We start from the raw sequence: 18789 nt of genomic DNA, 5'->3' as shown, positions 1-18789 counted from the left end.
ATGTTAACATGTGTATACACATACATAGAAAAATGTTCAGAAAAGTGCACACCAGAATGTTAATATTGATTATCTCTCTGTAGCAGTATTATGGGTAATTTTTGCTTTTCTCATTATGGCTTCCCAAACAGTCTGTTTTGCTATGAAAAGAAATAATCAGAAAAACAATTTCTTTTTTTAAAAAACAAATCTATATTTGACTCAAAATTTCCCAAACACTTTAATGACAGAGTACAAAATCCTATTGGTCTTAGACTTTTGATGCTTACAGAAAATCACTTCAGGGAACGGTTAGAAAGGATTTGGCTTTTTGTTTGCACAGAAAAACACTTTATCAGCTCTTCCCAGGTTCCAAACCTCAAGTCCTTTGTCATTGCCCACAGTCCTCCCCCCACCCCCATTAACTACAAAACCCCTCTAAACTCAATGTTTTACCTCTTGGTCATACATCTTTTTTCCTCCATGGAATCTTCAGATATTAGACAAAAGGTTTTCAAAGTGTTTTACAGTGTCAATCAATATCACTTTAATTTTTCCATGTTAAAAAACTCACCTTCCCACCAATATTGTGACTCAAGGTGAAGAGTGTGTCATACTTCTTTATCTTCTATTATAAGAACTTATCTCTGAATGCTAAGAAAACATGTTTATTGGAGATACTAATTTTTCTACTTAAAGATACCTTTTTAAAATTTAGTTCCCATAATGGCCTGATGTTTTATGAGAAGTTGAAAGGCCTTCCCCAGATGCCTTTTCTTTGCGGCTAATCTGCTGTTTCTCTCGATGTGCTAGCTGTCGATCTGTTACTGCCAGCTATTTGGGTGGGATTGTTTCTCTACTTGCTATCTCTGCAGTCAGAGTTCCAGTCCCTTGGGATGGTCACATTATTTTTGTCATCATGTTTGCAATTTATTTTCATGACAAATACATTTGGAGGTTCTAAAAATTGAAAACAAGGTTGAGAACATTAACAGATCCATATACAGTTAAACTTACTATGATGTAATGTATACTAAGTGGGTTTATGTGGCTTTCAAGACTCTGGACCGCCCATCAGCATATTAGGTTGAAACTCAGAATATTATTTATTTTCCCATCAGGGATGGGCAGTGACAGTGCCTAGCAGCCCGAGGAGAAAGAGGCCAGTGGATTCTTCTTACCTTGGTTTTTTTTTTTTTTTTTTTTTTTTTTTTTTTTTTTTTTTTTTTCCAAGAGAGGAAGGTTTATTGCGAGTGACTGGTCATGGTATCAGTGCAGTGCTGCCCCTCCCCTTGGGGGCAGGGCAGTCCAGTGTGTGGGCCCTGGGGGCTTGGGTTTAAGGGGCACCCAGGAGGGTCGCAGGAATAGCAGCAGGCAGAGGAGTGAGCCACCCTCACAGGGCCCAGCCCCGGCCCAGCCCCAGGGGGACCCCTCTCAAGGTCCTCAGGCATCCGCAGCCGTGGTGGGAGGCTCCAGGGGCACACAACGCCGGTGCCGGAGAACTGACTTCTCCTCCTCCATCTCAGAGGCAGTGCTGGGGCTCGCGCCCTCGGGAGACCCCCCTTCATCCCGTGAGCAGTCAGGGCATGTGAATGTCTTGGTCCTCAGCTCTGGGCACACTTGCTTCTAAGCTGTGATTTAGGGATACAAGACAGTGAGCAATGGGAGGAAGAGTTTCTTCAGTGAACATTTCTTAATGAAAAGGATTGAGGCTCAATGATATGTTGTCAGCTTCTCCCCACCCTCACCCCATCTATTCTACTCCAGTTGTCAGCCAGGCAAAACATATGGGATAGCCTCTTTGCCTCCATGCCCCTAATGCCTGTCACATGCCTTCTCTACATGAACACTCTGTGTGGTGCCTGGGACCAGCAAGCTCACTACAGACAATGTCCATGAAATCCCCCACACCTCAACTTCTGGGAGAAGTGTTGATATTGACTGTGTTTCTATATTATTTGGTGAATGTGTGATGACAGAGGAGGCTGGAGATAGCCAGGCGACACAGACTCGGAGTTCTTGGGAAGCAGTTACAAAGAGTGGATGGCACTTTTTGCAGCAGAAACAGTGAGGAGCCCAGAGGAATTTCAGTTTACACTGTGGGGTCAGGTGCTGCCTCAGCGGAAGAGGTAATGCTCTCAGCAGAGGTAGTAAGGTAGGATCCTAAGTGTGGAGGAAATGCTTGGTACCTTTCCCTGACCAGGTAAAAGATGGAGAGTGACAGAGTTAGTTGAATATTCATTTTGTAATCACTGGCATGACTGAACTTGGTATTGTTTTAGCAACTGTCTTTCTGAGAAAGGAACATTTTAACATTGGTTAAAAGAGTAACATTGGTTATTGGGTGGCTTCATTCAGAACAGTCTTCAGGATAATATCAGGAGTAGACCACATCTTCCTGCTAGAAGAATAAAACAGAAAGGGAAGCAGCTGAGTCAATTGGGATGCTGAATAAGTGAACAACATTCTGCATAATTACTGGACCAGGAAAGAAGTGCCTGTTGTTGTTTGTATCATTTCTTGCTTCAAAAAAGAGAAGCTAAAAACCCTGATAAAGACAGATGTAAATTTTCTGATTCAAGACTCCCAGTTGACACTGATAGATTCCTGCTAAAAAAAAAAAAAAGAAAAAGATGTTTTCTAAAAAGTAAAATAAAATCTTACTGCAAAAATAGCAAAATTGCAAAGGAGGAGAGAAAAGTAGCCTCAGATTTGTGAGAAATATCAATCTTCAAAGTCCATTATCCAAAGACCTTGTACATCAATACTTGATTTGAATTATGGAGCTGGGTTGTACCTTCATTTACATGGTATTTCCCCAAGTAGCCAGATAATATCAATATCTTGCATTTATACGACGATCATCTTCCCAGATGGCTTCATTAAATTGTATGTTTTATGAGACCCACTTTCTGAAATGTGGTCATCTCTGAATGAGAATGATGCTCCTGGGTAACCCGGGGCAAGGGAAAAATCGTGTTTTGCATTTCTGCTGTCTTTCTATCAGTGATCATAAAAATCTTCAGTTAGCAAGCATTTCCTGAGCATCTGCGTGGGCAGAGCCCGAGATGAAGCTCTATATGGTAACATATGGAAGATTAAAAGGTGTGGTCCCAGCCCTCCAATACCTCAGTCTTTGTTAAGAACAATTTTTCTGTTTCACAGAAGTGAAAACTTGTGGCCGGAGAAGTTTAGAGAATTGGCACAGGTCATGTGCTGTATTTGTTCTAGAAAGGGGAATCCTTGTTTCTGGGTTTGGGTATGAGTGATTTTGATGGCACATCTTAAAAGGTTTCAAATATTTCAAAGTTGTATTTAAATGGAAAGCTTAAGGCTTTGCTTTTAGTTAAAGAAGAGAATATCGGACCCTAAAGGAGGAAAATTAAGAAGTGTCCTTTATGTTGTCAATATAGACTTATACATACTGCTAAAATATCTAGGACTTTGATGGCTGTGATGAGGGCACCAAAAGAAAAGTTTGGCTGACTTTGAAAGCAAACTATTGTCTACATGTGGTGGTTTCAAGGAAAGAGAAAACTGCACTTACCTCTTGAATAAAGATTTAGTTTGGTAGCTTATCTCTCAACCTTGTAACATTGTAAGTACCCTGGTAGAAGGAACATTTTTAGCTATGCCCACCATGATGTTTGGCACATGACATTCAGTCCATAAGGATTATGAGGATGTTACATTGGCTGGATAAATTTATCAGAGCCTTTCTTGAGCACTTAGGTTTTAATGACCCTGGACAAGGAGTAGGATGGAGAGGGGAGAAGGTAGTAGTGGATGAAAGAAGGGAAGAAGAAATAGTCCAGGGTAAAAAAGAAAGCAAAAAGGAAAGCCTATGGGGCTGGAAAAAACTTGCCTTCTTTATAAGCCCTACAGGGACTGCACTGTAGCATACTATATATCTGAAGATATGGGGATATAAGACTGTTATATTTAAAATACCTACAAGGTCATACGTCATGGTTGAAATCCCAATGCTAATACTGGTCTCTTGGGATTTGGGGTGAGTCACTTCACCTACCTGGACCTTAGGTATCCCATCTGTTAAACAACAGGGTAGACTAGATGACCTCGAAGACAATTTTCTATTATACAGAAGTCTGTTATTCTATTTAATTAGAATATGGACCTTTTGGAACAACAAGTAGAGGAGTGATTGTCCTAATGCTTCTTTAGCTTAGTAAAGAGAAGGGACAATATTAAAATCTAAGATCTTGTAACACTTTCTTAATGTATTACTGGAGCATTTTCAACACAACAGCCTACTGATCAAACTGCATTGGATTCTATACTTTCAACCTTAAAAGACCTTAGCCAACTTCAGATGCATTTTCAAGACTGTATGTTTCATCTCCATGGTAGATTTTTCTGTATTTTTTTCTTTCCTAAGCTGGGCTCTTAGTCAGAGGTGTCCAACTTGTAGTTCTCTTAGTCAGTAAGAAAATATTCGAATTTTTTCATTAAAAACGGAACTATTGGAAAAAAAATGGAACTGTTGGGACACCTAGGTAGCTCAGTGGTTGAGCATCTGCCTTTGGCTCAGGTTGTGATCCTGGACCCTAGGATCAAGTCCTGTATCGGGGTCCCCTCAGGGAGCCTACTTCTCCCTTTGCCTATGTCTCTGCCTCTCTGTGTGTCTCTCATGGATAAATAAATAAAATATTTTTTAAAAAATGGAATTGTTATCTAGAAAACATTCTAAATTTCAAAAGCTTTTCCCACAAAATAAGAGTGCTAGATTTTGGGGTGCCTAGGTGGCTCAGTCGCTTAAGCATTGCCTTTGACCCAGGTTGTGATCCCAGGGTCCTGATATTGAGCCCCCATGTTGGGGGGGGGGTCCCTGCTCAGTGGGGCATCTGCTTTCTCTCTCCCTCTGTCCTTCCCCTTGCTCGTGTGCCCCCCATCAAATAAATAAGTAAAATGTTTTTTAAAAAAGAGTTCTAGATTATATGTTAAAGTTTTAAGTGCTGTAAGAATTTAGGGACTAGAGAGAGCATAATGGTCATAGATATCCAGGAAAAGCTTCAAAGTAGAAATGGGGCTTAAAGCTCAGACTTGAGGAAAGGTGACACTGGAGAAAGAGGCTTTCTAGTTCTCAAAGTATCTTAAAGAGCAGGACTTCCCCATTGCCGGTTTAAGGATCAGTCCAGCCCAGAATGAAGTTTTCACTGATCCATGACTGCTCAGGAAGGTTAAGAGCAACGTAGTTAAATGTATCCCAAAACTAAATCTCATCAATGTAAAGACCATTCTTTATTTGAGATGGTATCCTTCCTTTGTTTTAGTGTTAAAGCCTTTTATGAAATGATGAGTCATTGTGGATAGTAGATGTTTTTACTTAGGGAAATAATGGCTTTGAATTTGGCCTCCATAAGATGGACTCTCTCTCTCCCTTTGAATTTTACTAGCCACTGATATCCAAAGATCTGGGCACCACCAGTTGGCGAGTATTCCTGGTATGTGACCTTTACTGCAGCTCTCACTCATGTAGGCCAAGAGATCAAGTATAGCTTTCTAGCAAGGGAAAGGACCAGGGTGTATTAGGATTTTATTTACCTGTTCTGTGATATGTCGTGGCTGTCAACGCTGATCAGGCTTAGCTGTGATGTTGAAAGAGTTAAGCTTAATATGCTGGACATAGGATATGTCCCAGGTCTTTCAACTGTATAGCACCCTGGAAAACACCATCTGCTTTGTAGACTTTAATTTATTTCAGAGCTACATGCCACGTTGGCAGCAGGAGAGCTGCCAGCCTGCTTACCAAAGTCCCTGCTTTGTATTGATTAAATAAAGGAGCCTCGTTCACAATCCTTGCTTATTTTCTGTGGTTGTAGAACGCTCGATGGTAGGATTTTTCACTTTAGTCCGGGCAGGCTGAGTTGCTCTGGGAGAAGGCAACCTGGGGTATTTAAAATGTTCCTTCACTCCTGCATTCAGGGTGGGACCTTCCTTCTGGGCCACATGTAAACAACTCATTTCTGTCTGGAGGAAACAAGTATGGGGACATAGTGTTTTATTGCAAAACTTCATAGTTTTCTGTTTCCAAAGTTGGCCCCGTTTCCTGGCCTCATACTAAAGAGTATACTAAGGAGTAGAAGGAAATTTTAATGGTGGTGCTAGGGCTGGTGCTGTGAAAAATGAACTTTCTATATTTTAATAGGCAAATTTTATACATGCTTTTATTAGCTCACTCTGATCTTTGAGCTGATATGGGGGAAAAAAGCACTTTAGAAACACAAAACTCTGATTTCATCTTTTTCAACTCAGAGGTAAAGGAAACAGAGGCCAGGTTACATAGTGAGTAGCTCAAGGTCACCTGGCTAGTTAGCCGAGGTGCAAGGACTCGAAGTTGATCTAGTGGAGTCTCTCCTACCTCCCTCCAATACCCCACCGGAATTGAAATCATTGCAATAGCCACTACCAAGTACTTAACAATGGATATTTGATGGTGGTCCTTTCAGTCTGTGCCAGGGTGGTTTTCACTTTTTCCCTTCATCAGCACAGGAAGGCAAGGACATTGCAGTGCCTCTAATATTTCATGCTTAGCTCTGGATTCCCTTGGTTTTATATTTCTGACTCTTCCCTCAGTTTCTTGTAGGGCTTTATGATTTAATTTAATTTCAGCTTATGGCTGGCTTTGGTACCCAGAAGAGTGGTAATTTGTCCTTTAAATTATTCACCCAGGGGAGTCGGTGTTCTTAGAAAGTGAGGGAGGAGAACCTACGGGTTTCATCCCCTTGGAGGGATACGTGACACCACTGATGCTTCACTCACTTGTTCTTTCCCCACAATACCTTATCTCCTGTGTTCAGCCCTGGTTCCTATAATAACTTGTATTTCTGCAGAGCTTTTCGCATTAACAAATAAAGCAATTTCCAGAGTATTTACACACTGACTAGTGACTAATTATACACCCGCAATTATCCACTCTGGGCAAGCAGCATTCCTCTACATTAGGTTCTCTGTAAGAAAGTGTCCTACAGTTATTTGCAGAGAGAAACTTGAGTCTTGGCTCTGACATTCAGTCGTTCAACGCAGGGACAGCTTAATGTGATCTGGGATGCACCTCCCGACTTCAGAGCTCAGGCCTGAGGTAGGTCCTGCAAGGGTTACAAAAGAAGGGAAAGAATGGGTCACCATGACCCTAAGAGACAAATTGCTGAAATTGTTGACAAAATCAGGCAAAAATATATGCAACTACTCGTGAATAACACAGGGTATGATAAAGTCACCTGCCAGGGTGTTTGGTACAGATATACAGTTGCTATTGTATGTATACCTGGAGTCCAGAATGGAGTGATTCTTGCCATTTTCAGTTAAAAGATAATAGGGTGATTGGCTCACTGGGTTAAGCATCTGCCTTTGGCTCAGGTCATGATCTCAGGGACCTGGGATCGAGCCCTGCATGGGGCTCATGAGGAGTCTGCTACTCCCTCTCCCTCTGCAATTCCCTGTACTTGTGCTCTCTCCCTCAAATAAATAAATAAAATCTTTAAAAAATAAGGGTAAGAGATGAATAAGATTAATAGTTACTTTTAAGTGAGTGCCTACGGATGTGCCGAATCCTCTATATGCATTCTTTCATTTAATCCCACTGTTAGTTAGGGGCACTGGGGTGGCTCAGTCAGGCATCTACCTTTGGCTCAGGTCATTATCCTGGGGTCCTGGGATCGAGCCCCGCATTGGGCTCTTCACTCAGTGGGGAGTCTGGTTGTCTCTCTTCTCTCTCTCTGCCCCTCCCCACTCCTTGCTCTCCCTATCCCTGTCTCTCTCATATAAAAAACTTAAAAAATGAATCTCACTGTCAGTTAATCCTTCTGTCATCCCCATTATCACATAAAATTTACTCTCTTAAACAAGTAAAATCATGTTCTTCAAATTACCCAGATATTAATGAGGGAAAGCAGGAATCAACTCTCAGGTCTGCCTGACTCTTAACCTTGTGATTATACTCCCCATCTCCCCCAAGAAGGGGGAAGAGAAGCATCAGCAAGAGGCCAATCTCTAACATATTAATGTTAAGTGGGGTTATGCAGACAGAGGGAAGGGATTGCTAGCATTCCATTTACAGGGACTCTAGAAGAGGAATGAAATATTTTCAAAGCTTATTTTTTGGCAATACAGTGGAGTGGAAGCAATGGAAGAGCCCTTAATACCCTGATATGACTCTGCAGGGTATTCTCTGATGAATTCAAACAAAAAATAGACAAGCAATTGTGTTCAAAGGTAAAACAGCAATGTAAGCCTGTAAGAATATTAGATCCTAAAGGCCAGAAGGGAGGGAGGTGTATGAAAAATGTTAAACATTCGAGGATTTATATGCTTATGCAGAGAGAAGGAAGAACAAGTAACTCATGGCTTTGCATGCAGGTGCCAGGACTCTGTTTGCTGGGCTCTGCTAACCTGATGGCATTTTAAATACCTATGTGCAAATTTTCTGACACTCCTCTCATTGAGAGCTGGAGCCTGTGTCTCCCCTTTGGAATCTGGACCAACCTTAGCGATCGGTTGACCAACAGAGTATGACAGAAACGACACCGTGTGACTTAAAGGCAATGAAGCTGCTACCTGGTCGGATACACAGCAGTGGATGGCTGGAACACCTGGTGGGAATGTCAGGCCCAAGGAGATCAGCCAACGGAAAGAGCCCATTTGCTGAGGAGTGGTATTTACCCTTGTGGGATGAAAGCAGTAGCCAGAGAGCAAATAGAAAAATCGGGGAGTATGGGAGGTGTTAGGTCTCAGGAGAAAAGCAGACATGAAAGATAAAAATAAGTCAGAGGGTTAGACAGGAAACAGATTAGATTGTGCAGTGCTAGCATTTAGGAATGAAGTTGTGAACAATCCAAATGTAAGTGGTTGAGGCCTGATGCGACGGGTCCCACAAGGCACATTTTCATGGATGACACAGAAGTGTGCCCAAAGTTTAAGGAGCCTACTACCTGCAGTGTTTAAACAGAAGAGGAGGAAAGTTGAATCAGTTCACTGCTTTAGTTCCTATGTTTTCTCCAGCTGAAAGACTGCCAGAGAAGGAAAAAGCAGCACTAATACTAGTTTTTAAAAGTAAGGTAGATGAGGAACCTGTAGGAAAGCACTGGTCATGCAAAATGCATATAAGTCTCATGGCTTGGATAAGGAGGCACATTTCCTAGATACTATAAGAATTTTGGGATCAAACTGAGGAATTCCTGTCAATAATTTTTGAAGGAGCTTAAGAATTAGGGAAAAAAACAAAAATGTACAAATGTTTTATTCTCGAAGCAGAGGTGAATCCTGTGAATTCTGGGAGATGGGCTTGACTTCTGGGGAGTTTTCTAGAGCAAAGTATTAAAGAAATGATTTGCAAGCTCTCAGCAAAGGAATCAGCATAGGTTAGTGAATATGAAATGGTTAGCCTGACTTTCTAAACGAATTTACCGGTTTGTAATGACATCACTCTGAACATAAGCTGGACCTTATAATAAACAGAATTCTTTTTAATGAATGGATTTATGTCAAACCAAATGGCAGCAATCTCTCCAGAACCCACCACAGTCCTCTATACTTGGTGCTGGACTACCTAAAGTGTTTAAGGACTTGGGATAAATTCTGACGGTATGCTGATACAGTCTGCAGGTAACACAAGGCTTAAGGGGGCTCATCATCATGTTGCATAGTGGAATTTGTATGGGAAAGACATGGTTTAAGATGAAGAACTTCAACAGAAAAATCATAATTCCTTTTGTTTAGGCATCTACCCATCATCCTCAATGGAAAACATTGAAAAAAATTTAAACACCCCAAAATTCTATCCACAACTGTACAGGAACACGATAGAGAAAATGTGGTTTGTGCACATGGAAAGGATTTAAGAGCTATTTAAATTTAACAACTCAATACAACTTAATAGTAGGATATGACTGCCAAAAATGCTACCGTAATGGGGTGTTGTGTTAAAGGAAGTATCTAAAACGAGAGATTTGGTGATGTGGCTTCGGTGTTTGTTCTGGCATTAACCCTATGGAGGAAATGTTGATAGTCTAAAGCATGTCAAGCAGAAAGCAACAATTATCATAAGGGGATGGAGAACCTGTCACATGGAAAATGGTGAAACAAATGGTGTATTTAACAAGGACAAGGGTCTGTGGGGAGTACAGAACAGGAGAAGAATTTTATAATTTAAACGTTGTCACATGGAATGGTGTCAGTGGGTGGGAAGCCATCAAGAAGCTGGATATAGTTGAACTCCAAGAACTCTCTGGCACCTCTGACATCTCTGCAGAGATGAAACAAGTTTCTTATCCTGGAGGCATTCAAAAGATATAGGAATGTCATTTGTCAAGGAGAATATCAAAGTGATGAATTATAATACCCACAAAACTATGACCTTTTGTGACTATTTTATTACATGTATCCTTTATGACAAGAAGTACTTGATGATGAGGAAATAGAGGATCAGTGAAGGCAAGTAATTTGCTCAAGAATAACCAGCTGGCAATGGGGAGCAGAGCCCGGAACCCAGAAATACCTCATTCTACTCAGGGGGCATGCTTTTCCTTTACTCCAAGCTCTAAGAGTAGATACCATAGCAATTTTTGGAATAATAGGAGCAGTGGGACCTACTGGAGCAAAAGTGTCTAATAAACCCTCTGAAAATAGTGAGCATCACCAGGATTCTCAAGGCCATCATTGAGCTACACATATTATTTTCCAGTTTGGAATGTTTTTTCTATTAATGGTTTTATCATACCTCAATATTAAAATTAATTTTATGAATCCAAGATCTGCTTTTGCAAAGTCTAAGTTCTTTTGTTTCTCTCTAATCATAATTAAAGCATTAGTTCCTAGTCTTTAAAAAAGCAATGCTTCTCAAATTATAAGGAAATAAATTTGAAATCATTTCAAGCAGAGTCTTTATTACTATGGAAAATTCTTTTAGTAGTTTCTGTTTTTGGCAAATCTGAGTCCTAGAAGAAATCTAAATCCAAGCCATTGAGTTTCTGTAAGTGTGTTTTATGTCTGTTGCATCACCTAGCCTTATATATATTTCATGAGGGAAATTTTCAATGATTTGATTGTGTCTTCCATCTGTTATCAGATGAAGTCCTCTGCATTGGTGAATCAACGTGTATACAGATACATATATAACTGACAAACCAGAGGAGATTCTCTGCTACTTTTTCACTGTCTTATAAAAATAATGCTCTTGGACAGCTAGGAGTCTACTTTAAGTTCAATTAGAGATTGAAATACACATTCTGCCTTTGGGAGAGACTGAATACTCTCTAAGCCCCTCCTGTGTGAATTCAATTTGAACACACGAATGTCACACAACAGAAACAACAGTGTAGTGAATTAGCAAGAGAGGAATCTCTTAGAGAACACCTTGTTATGTTTTTTGACCTCAAATGGTATGGGCCCTTGTAATAATTAATTGCTAGTGTCGCCTCTCTGTTCTTGGTCTCTATCATTGCCTCTCTGATAAATAGTTTATAGTCTATAGTCTTTCCAGTTGTCTTCTCACCATGTTTTATACCTCAGTGATTTTGTCTTAGAGTTGTGTTCTGCATTTGCTTGCTCATCCGTGGTGACCTTGTTTGGGCTTTGTTTAGTTTATTTGTTGCCTGATGATACATGGCAAGCCTTACAGGGACCATTTGACTTTATATACATTCAATTTATTGACTTTAGTCACCACTACTTCCTTACAGACCCCAAAAGCACCCTGACAGCATTATACCAAGGCCACTACTAAAGGTGACTGCCCTTCTTATTGACCTCTTTTTTCAGAGCTTTGGAGGTTCACCCTGCCTCTGTTCTCTGTTCTCCTCCTCTTTTTGGCCACGTGTTATTGTTGTTGTTGTTTTTCCTCTATAGCTAGCATTGATCTTACTAATAATCATAGATCGAAGTAGCGCAACCATGAGAATTCAGGTTAGTTTGCCTCCTTCTGACTTGACTGATTTATAAGCACCTCTGTCACTTCCTCCACCACCTCCAACCCCCAATTTCTCTGAATGTGCTATAGATTTTGCCACCAAATGAAAAGAATTATAAAATCAGGCTAAGGTCAGTAATTGCAGAGAACATTTAATGAGTTTATATCCAAGAAGATAAATATCTCTATTATAAATTCTCCTCACATTTGTAACTACTACTGAATAGTAGGTATGAAAAGTTATGAAAAGATAAATAGATTGAATATTCTAGGAATATTATCATGGATAGCTATAAAAGCTTTATCTACAAATATACCAGGAATTATCTATTATCATCTCAGAGTCTGTTAAACTAATACAGTAGAAAAAATTCTTTTTACGTGATCTAAAAGATTTCAAGCATGGTTCTTAGATCTAGATTAATTCTATTAAACAAACAAACAAATATTGAATTAGGAACCAGAGATCTGATTTCTATTCTGACCAAACTGCTAGTAAACCATGGGTGAGAATTTCCTCTCTGTGAGCCTCCTCTGTCTCCCTCACAGCGCTGAAAAAAAGGAGGTAAAAAGATCCTACACTTAAAAGGCAAGTCTCCTTTCCCTGGCAAAGCATATTCTATTCCTGGACGAGTTGCCCCGTCATTTCCAGCTCCAGCAATTAGGTTGTGTGTCCAAACAAGAGTCCATTGTGATTGTTGCCAATTATATTGTTGTGATTGCATAATGTAGTACAAAATTTAGATATTGATGGGGGCACCAGGGCAGCTCAATCAGCTGATTACCCCACTCTGGTTTTGACTCAGGTCATGACCTCATGGGCCATGGAATCGAGCCCTGCATGGGGCTCACCACTCAGCATGGAGTGCTGATTAAAGATTCTCTCCCTCTGCCCCTCATCCTACTCATGTGCTCTGTCTCTCTTTCTCCAATAAACAATCCTTTTAAAAAATGTGCAAATTGATGAATTGGAAATATAAAAAGGGTAGGCTTCATTTCCAGGACAAATAAGTTAAAAGCTATGGGTACTTGGTAAAGCTGAGTGCTATTAAAAATTTTGAAGATGTATTAGGTGTGGGCTAGACATTAGTAAAAGACTGGAAAGACATTTAGAAGACACATTCAATTCATACGTATTTTGGACTCCATCAGTCTCAGACACTTTAAACAGAATTAAAGACATGAAGCTTTTTCATTTGAATTTACTGAGGTGGAGTGAATTTGGAATGCAGATTTGCCTGAGTGGTCAGCTTATGCCTACATTTCCACAGATACTTATTTGTTATGTTTTATTTCCTTCTGCTCTGCTCCATTCCCTGTGTGGATGGGGAGGAGCATTACTTTGGATTAGCTTTATGCCAAAGGTGCTATCCTTTGGCTGTCCCATCTTTTAAACTTGAGGTCTCTGAGTCCCCAAATTAGCAACCCCGAGATTTTACATTTGTCCTCTTGTCTGAAACATCTGTCAAAACAGAATTTCAATGTTTTTCAACCAGAAAAGCATTTTAGGGCAAGTTGCTTTTTTGCTCTGCTTACTTCTCTCCAGTTCTACTTTCCCTTAGCTTTTGACCTGGTAATCCTTCTTCTCAGCTCTTTGATGATACTTAAAATATATTCCAACAAACACTTTTGTTTTCAGAGGGAGGGCTTTTCTTTACAATCTGGTCTACATTACATGATGTAGGCTTTCTACTTGTGACTCTTGTTGAGAAACCAAGCTGTCTTGAAACTGGCACATCCTTCTGGAAGAGGTTGGTGCTGGGTCTGAAGGTGGAGACTGCCATAGCTCAAACTTTTTCCTAAAGTAAAACTAGAACCACTGGGTCCCTTTGCATTATACAGTTCTGTCTCCAACATGATGAAAGAGGTTATAAATTTTAGGTAGACAAATTGCTGTTAGATAATAATTTAATTTCACCTCTATTTCTTGTTTGTTTTTCCTACTTTGTTAGTATTTTGAGGAAACTAAGTTCACATAAATAATCTAATACAGTGCTTTCCAGTAAAATTTAATGTGATGATAGAAATGTTCTAATCTGCACTGTTTACATGGGCTATTTGCACACTTGATATGTGTGACTGCAGAACTCAATTTTTAATTTATTTTGTTTTAATTAATTTAGGGCACCTGGGTGGCTCAGTTGGTTAAGTGTCCGACTCTTGGTTTTGGCTCAGCTCATGACTTCACAGTTGTGAGATAGAGCCCTCTTCCATCAGGCTCCAGGCTCAGCATAGAATCTCCTTAAGATTCTCTCTCTTCCTCTGCTCCTCCCCCTACTCATTCCTTCTCTAAAATAAATAAAATCTTAATTTAAATAGCTGCATATGGTTAGTGGCTGCCATATAGGACAATGTAGATTTTAAGGTAAATTTCTTATGATATTTCAGGATAAATATTGGTTATGTGACAGGCTTCATAAAAACACTTTTGTGACCATGGTCTTCTCTCCAGAAGATTGGAGTTCATGAAATCAAAATAGCAGCAACTGTTATGGACATAAAACAAATAACAAATACAAAAAAAACCACTAATTAAACCTCAAAATATTTATTGAGTTCGTATTATAAAATAGGCAACACTAGGCACTGAAAAGTGTTCTACATTGCCTGATGATGCTTCTATTTCCTATGTAGGTGTCACTGATTGACAGATGATAGAGGATTTTATAAACAGCCTTCACCATAAAATACACTTCATTCCTTCAACTTTTCTTAAGTATAGTAGACAGAAATGTTTGACACTATATAAACATAGTCAAATACTAGCCCTGTGAGATTCCCTGAAGGAGGGAAAGAATCACATGTTCCATGGGACAAACCATGCCCTGGCAATGTTAAAGGATCTCTGAATCCCCATATTGAAAATGTATTTAATTTTTTTCTGATCTAATGCTTACCAAGTACAAATGTAGACCCCTGTTTTCCCTCCCAGTAACCACTTGTTAATATTAATTCTATGGAATACATTTTAAGAATTGGAGATTTATGGTAAGGAATTTTACAAAGCATAAATAATCAAACACTTAGGATAGGTTTTTTTTTTTCAAAGTGGAATTTGCAGATCTTAAGGGGATGTAAATATATTCTCAGTATTCCATAATATCTCTGAAGAATTTTGAAATGATGTGATTTTACTTACATGATAACCTTCAAATATTAATTCAAGCATGTTGTGGATTATGTTGATGAACACAACATAGGATTAGGATTGTCCTGTAGTTGTTTTATACTGATTTACAAAAATATATATATATATAGAGAGAGAGATGGATTTAAATGACCATTTGCTCCAAATAAAGGCCAAGTAATGGTAGGGTTCATTGTAAAAGTAAAGGTTTAATAAAAAGAAATGGTGAGAGAATTGAGCCATCACATGACACATGGTATTAAATGCATGTTCTATCTTAAAATAATCCATTTGGAAGAAATGATTTAAAAATTTATTGAAATTCTTGAAGATTGAGATCACACCTTACCCATTATTGTAAGTATTATAAGTTACTAATTTTATGCTTTTGTTCATATTTATTTTGCAAGCATTTTGGTTTATAGAGCTGTATGAGCTTAAGCCTAAGAATTTTTTGTCTAGATTTGTATTTAAAATACTGTAATTTTTGTAGTTTTAAGTAATATTGGGATAAAATAATTGAAGTCAAAACTAGAGGTACATAAAATTATTTATGTGTGGAAACACTGCTCTAGGATATTTCTATTACATTTCTGAATGCATCATATTGTGTTCTTAAATATTTAGCCAATATTTAAAATTGGTTTGCATTCCATGGTTATGCATCATCTGTTAAATTTGCTGTGAGGCTAGAGAAAGTCTGGAAAATATTAAAAACTCATCACGGATGATCATGAGTTGACTGTATTTAATATCACTGCAGATAAAAATAGCTTTATTGAACTTTTCAAATATGGCAATGTCAAATTTGGTGGGTTTTTTTCTCTTGATCTCTATTCTCCTTTAAAAAAATTCCATACATAGCATACACATTATACAAGCATGGTTTCAACTACTACTTATAAGTCAGTGACTCCAGATCTTTATTTCCAGACTATTTGCTCATTTGAATTCCAGATGCACCCTTCCAGTGCTCTACCAGATATTTCTATGAGAATATTTAACAAGTACTTCAAACGCATTCAACCTCAAATTCAATTCTTGTGTTCTTGTTCTAGATCAATGGTGTTACTTCCACTCATACTCAAAACTGTGAAGTCATCCTCCACTTCTTTCTTTCCTTCATCCTCTCATCAGTGATCAAGTCCTGCCAATTTTCTTTGTACCGCTGCCATTGTCTTAATACAGCCTATAATTGCAATAGCCACCAGTTACTTTCCATGTCAATCTAGCTCAAAATAGGAGGAAACATCACAGAGTTTTCAGCTGACTTGCTTCTACCTTGTGTGAACTGGCCTAGCTTCATTTACTGAGACTTCTGTCTTACACGGCTGTGAATTTATTGAAGGCAAAGGCTCTGTCTCATTCATCTTGTGTCCCAGTGGTTAGCAAAACTCCTAGCATGCAAGTGGTGTGTGCTACATGTTGTTGAATGTTGATGGTACTAGTGAGCGGCTAAGAGCACAGGTTTTGGAATCTGATAGATCTGGGTTGAATTCCTGCCTCCTCTGCCACTTACTTAGTTGCTAAGTGACCCTGGCAAATTGACTCTAACGCAGTGATTCTTAGTTCTGGTTGCACATTGGGATTACACAGGGAATTTATTAAAATGTTTCAGGTTCCCTTTTCAGCCCAATTAAGTCAGAATATATGGAAGATGATGCTCAGACACAAGAAATTTTAATAGATCTTTGGATGTTCCTAATATGCAGCAAGGACTGAGTATCACAGCTCTTGGCCTTAATTCCTCATATACTATATAGTGGTTTTTTTTAAGATTGTATTTATTTATTCATGAGACAGAGAGAGAGAGAGAGGGAGGGAGGGAGAGTGTGAGAGAGAGAGAGAGAGAGGGAGAGGGAGGCAGAGACACAGGCAGAGGGAGAAGCAGGCTCCATGCAGGGACCCTGATGTGGGACTCTACCCAGGACTCCAGGATCACGCCCTGGGCTGAAGGCAGTGCTAAACCGCTGAGCCACCCAGGCTGCCCTATATAGTGTATTTTAAAGGAGTTTTTGAATAGGTGAAATGAAATTTAGCACAGTGTCTGGCACATAGTATATGCTCAATCATGATATTAATACATAAACTCTACTTGTAGCCTCTGCCTTTTCAATTGCTACTTACCGCCCCCCACCCCTGCCTGCCCCAGTGATTCTGCCTTCCTTTCAATTCCTGGAATGTACCAAGATTTTCCAGCTTTAAACAAATATTTAAACTAAAATAATGCTTCTGTAGGTTAAAAATTTTCCATGATTTTCTTGAAGGAAATTTCTAGAAAATTGGGGGAAAGGGCAGGGATAGGGAGAGAAGGAGAAAGATTCCTCACTGAACAGGGAGCCCAACATGGGGCTGGATCCCAGGACCGAGAGTTCATGACCTGAGTGGAAGGCCGACCTTTAACTGACTGAGCCACCCAGGCGCCCCCTCTTTTCCTTTTAAAATTCCTCATCCATTCATATAATCGGCCCATATCTTATTTTACTGGTAGTATGAAAACCTATACAAGAGAAATTTATGGGGCGCCTGGGTGGCTCAGTTGGTGAAGCTTAAGCATCTGCTTTCAGCTCAGGTCCTGGGATCAAGCCCTGCGTGGGGCTCCCAGCTCAGCAGGGAGTCTGCTTCTTCCTCTCCCTTTGCCCCTTTCCCCCACTTATGCTGTCCCTCTAATAAATAAATAAAATCTTTAAAAAAAAAAAGAACTTTATGAGCTATAGGAAACATTAGAGAAAACAAGATCATATAAATACTTGCCTAGATGCATTTTGTTGCAGATTTCATTTCGACTTTAATTTTCAGAAATAAATATACCGATATAAAGGCTCGAAACCTAAAAATTCATCTTACTGTTAACTAGTTCGAAGGAAGTAAAAAAAAATAAGGGGGGGGGGTATTTCACTGACACTATTTATGCAAAGCGCTTAAATAATTAGGCTAAGCCCAAATTTCACTTAAAACTTTCCTCCAGGGGGTCCCTGGGTGGCGCAGCGGTTTGGCGCCTGCCTTTGGCCCAGGGCGCGATCCTGGAGACCCCGGATCGAGTCCCACGTCGGGCTCCCGGTGCATGGAGCCTGCTTCTTCCTCTGCCTGTGTCTCTGCCTCTCTCTCTCTCTCTCTCTCTCTCTCTGTGACTATCATAAATAAATTAAAAAAAAAACAACAACAAAAAAAACCTTTCCTCCAGGTCACTGTAACCTGTCACATCCAGATGACAGCACGGCTGACGAAGAGGGAGTTACAAGATTCCGTATTTTCTCTCCTTTGCGACTGACCTTCCTATGAATACGGCTGTCCCCGAACTGGGCTACTTGGTGGAACCCGGGGAACGATTTTCGATGAAAACCTTGTAAAGTGCTGTGGGATGGAGAGGAGAGAAAAAAATCAGTTATGCTTTTACGACTTAGTAGAGAAGGGGAAAAAAGTAAAGCCCGGCAAAAACACAGATCCTGAGAGTCAGCGTCCCCGGGGGGGGGGGGGGGGGGACGGGGGGGGTCCCGGCGGCCTGAGCCCCGGAGCCCTCCATCCCCCCCCACCCCCACCCCCGAGCCCTCCATCCCCCGCGGAGCCCTCCACCCCCCCCCCCCCCCGCAGAGGACCTGCCGAGGATCACGCCTCCCAGGGAGCCTGCGTGTGTCAGCGCGCGATTCCCCGGCACCGCCCACAGGGCCCAGACACTCCTCACAACCCACGACTGCCCGGGCGGCAAACAACAGCCGACCTGGCCGCCTCCCACCGTCTCGGCGGCCACGCCCACAGG

The 18789-nt window shown here is 40.3% G+C and overlaps 1 long non-coding RNA gene across 4 annotated transcripts; it reads right to left on the bottom strand.

Annotated features, from left to right (window-relative positions):
- Nucleotides 1-208: 208 nt before the first annotated feature.
- Nucleotides 209-18757, bottom strand: LOC121481929. Of its 4 annotated transcripts, none has more exons than XR_005985450.1 (4): nt 18629-18757; nt 18305-18386; nt 6970-7088; nt 209-1610 (listed from the first exon to the last, which is right to left on the bottom strand). It is a non-coding gene; the product is annotated as an uncharacterized LOC121481929 (long non-coding RNA). The 4 variants fall into 4 exon arrangements; XR_005985449.1 differs by lacking the exon at nt 209-1610 and adding an exon at nt 4859-5588; XR_005985451.1 differs by lacking the exon at nt 209-1610 and adding an exon at nt 5672-5970.
- Nucleotides 18758-18789: the final 32 nt, after the last annotated feature.

Source organism: Vulpes lagopus, chromosome 24, assembly GCF_018345385.1.
Source record: "Vulpes lagopus strain Blue_001 chromosome 24, ASM1834538v1, whole genome shotgun sequence".
NCBI classification, from domain to species: domain Eukaryota; kingdom Metazoa; phylum Chordata; class Mammalia; order Carnivora; family Canidae; genus Vulpes; species Vulpes lagopus.
This window is presented reverse-complemented; position numbering and strand designations above follow the sequence as displayed.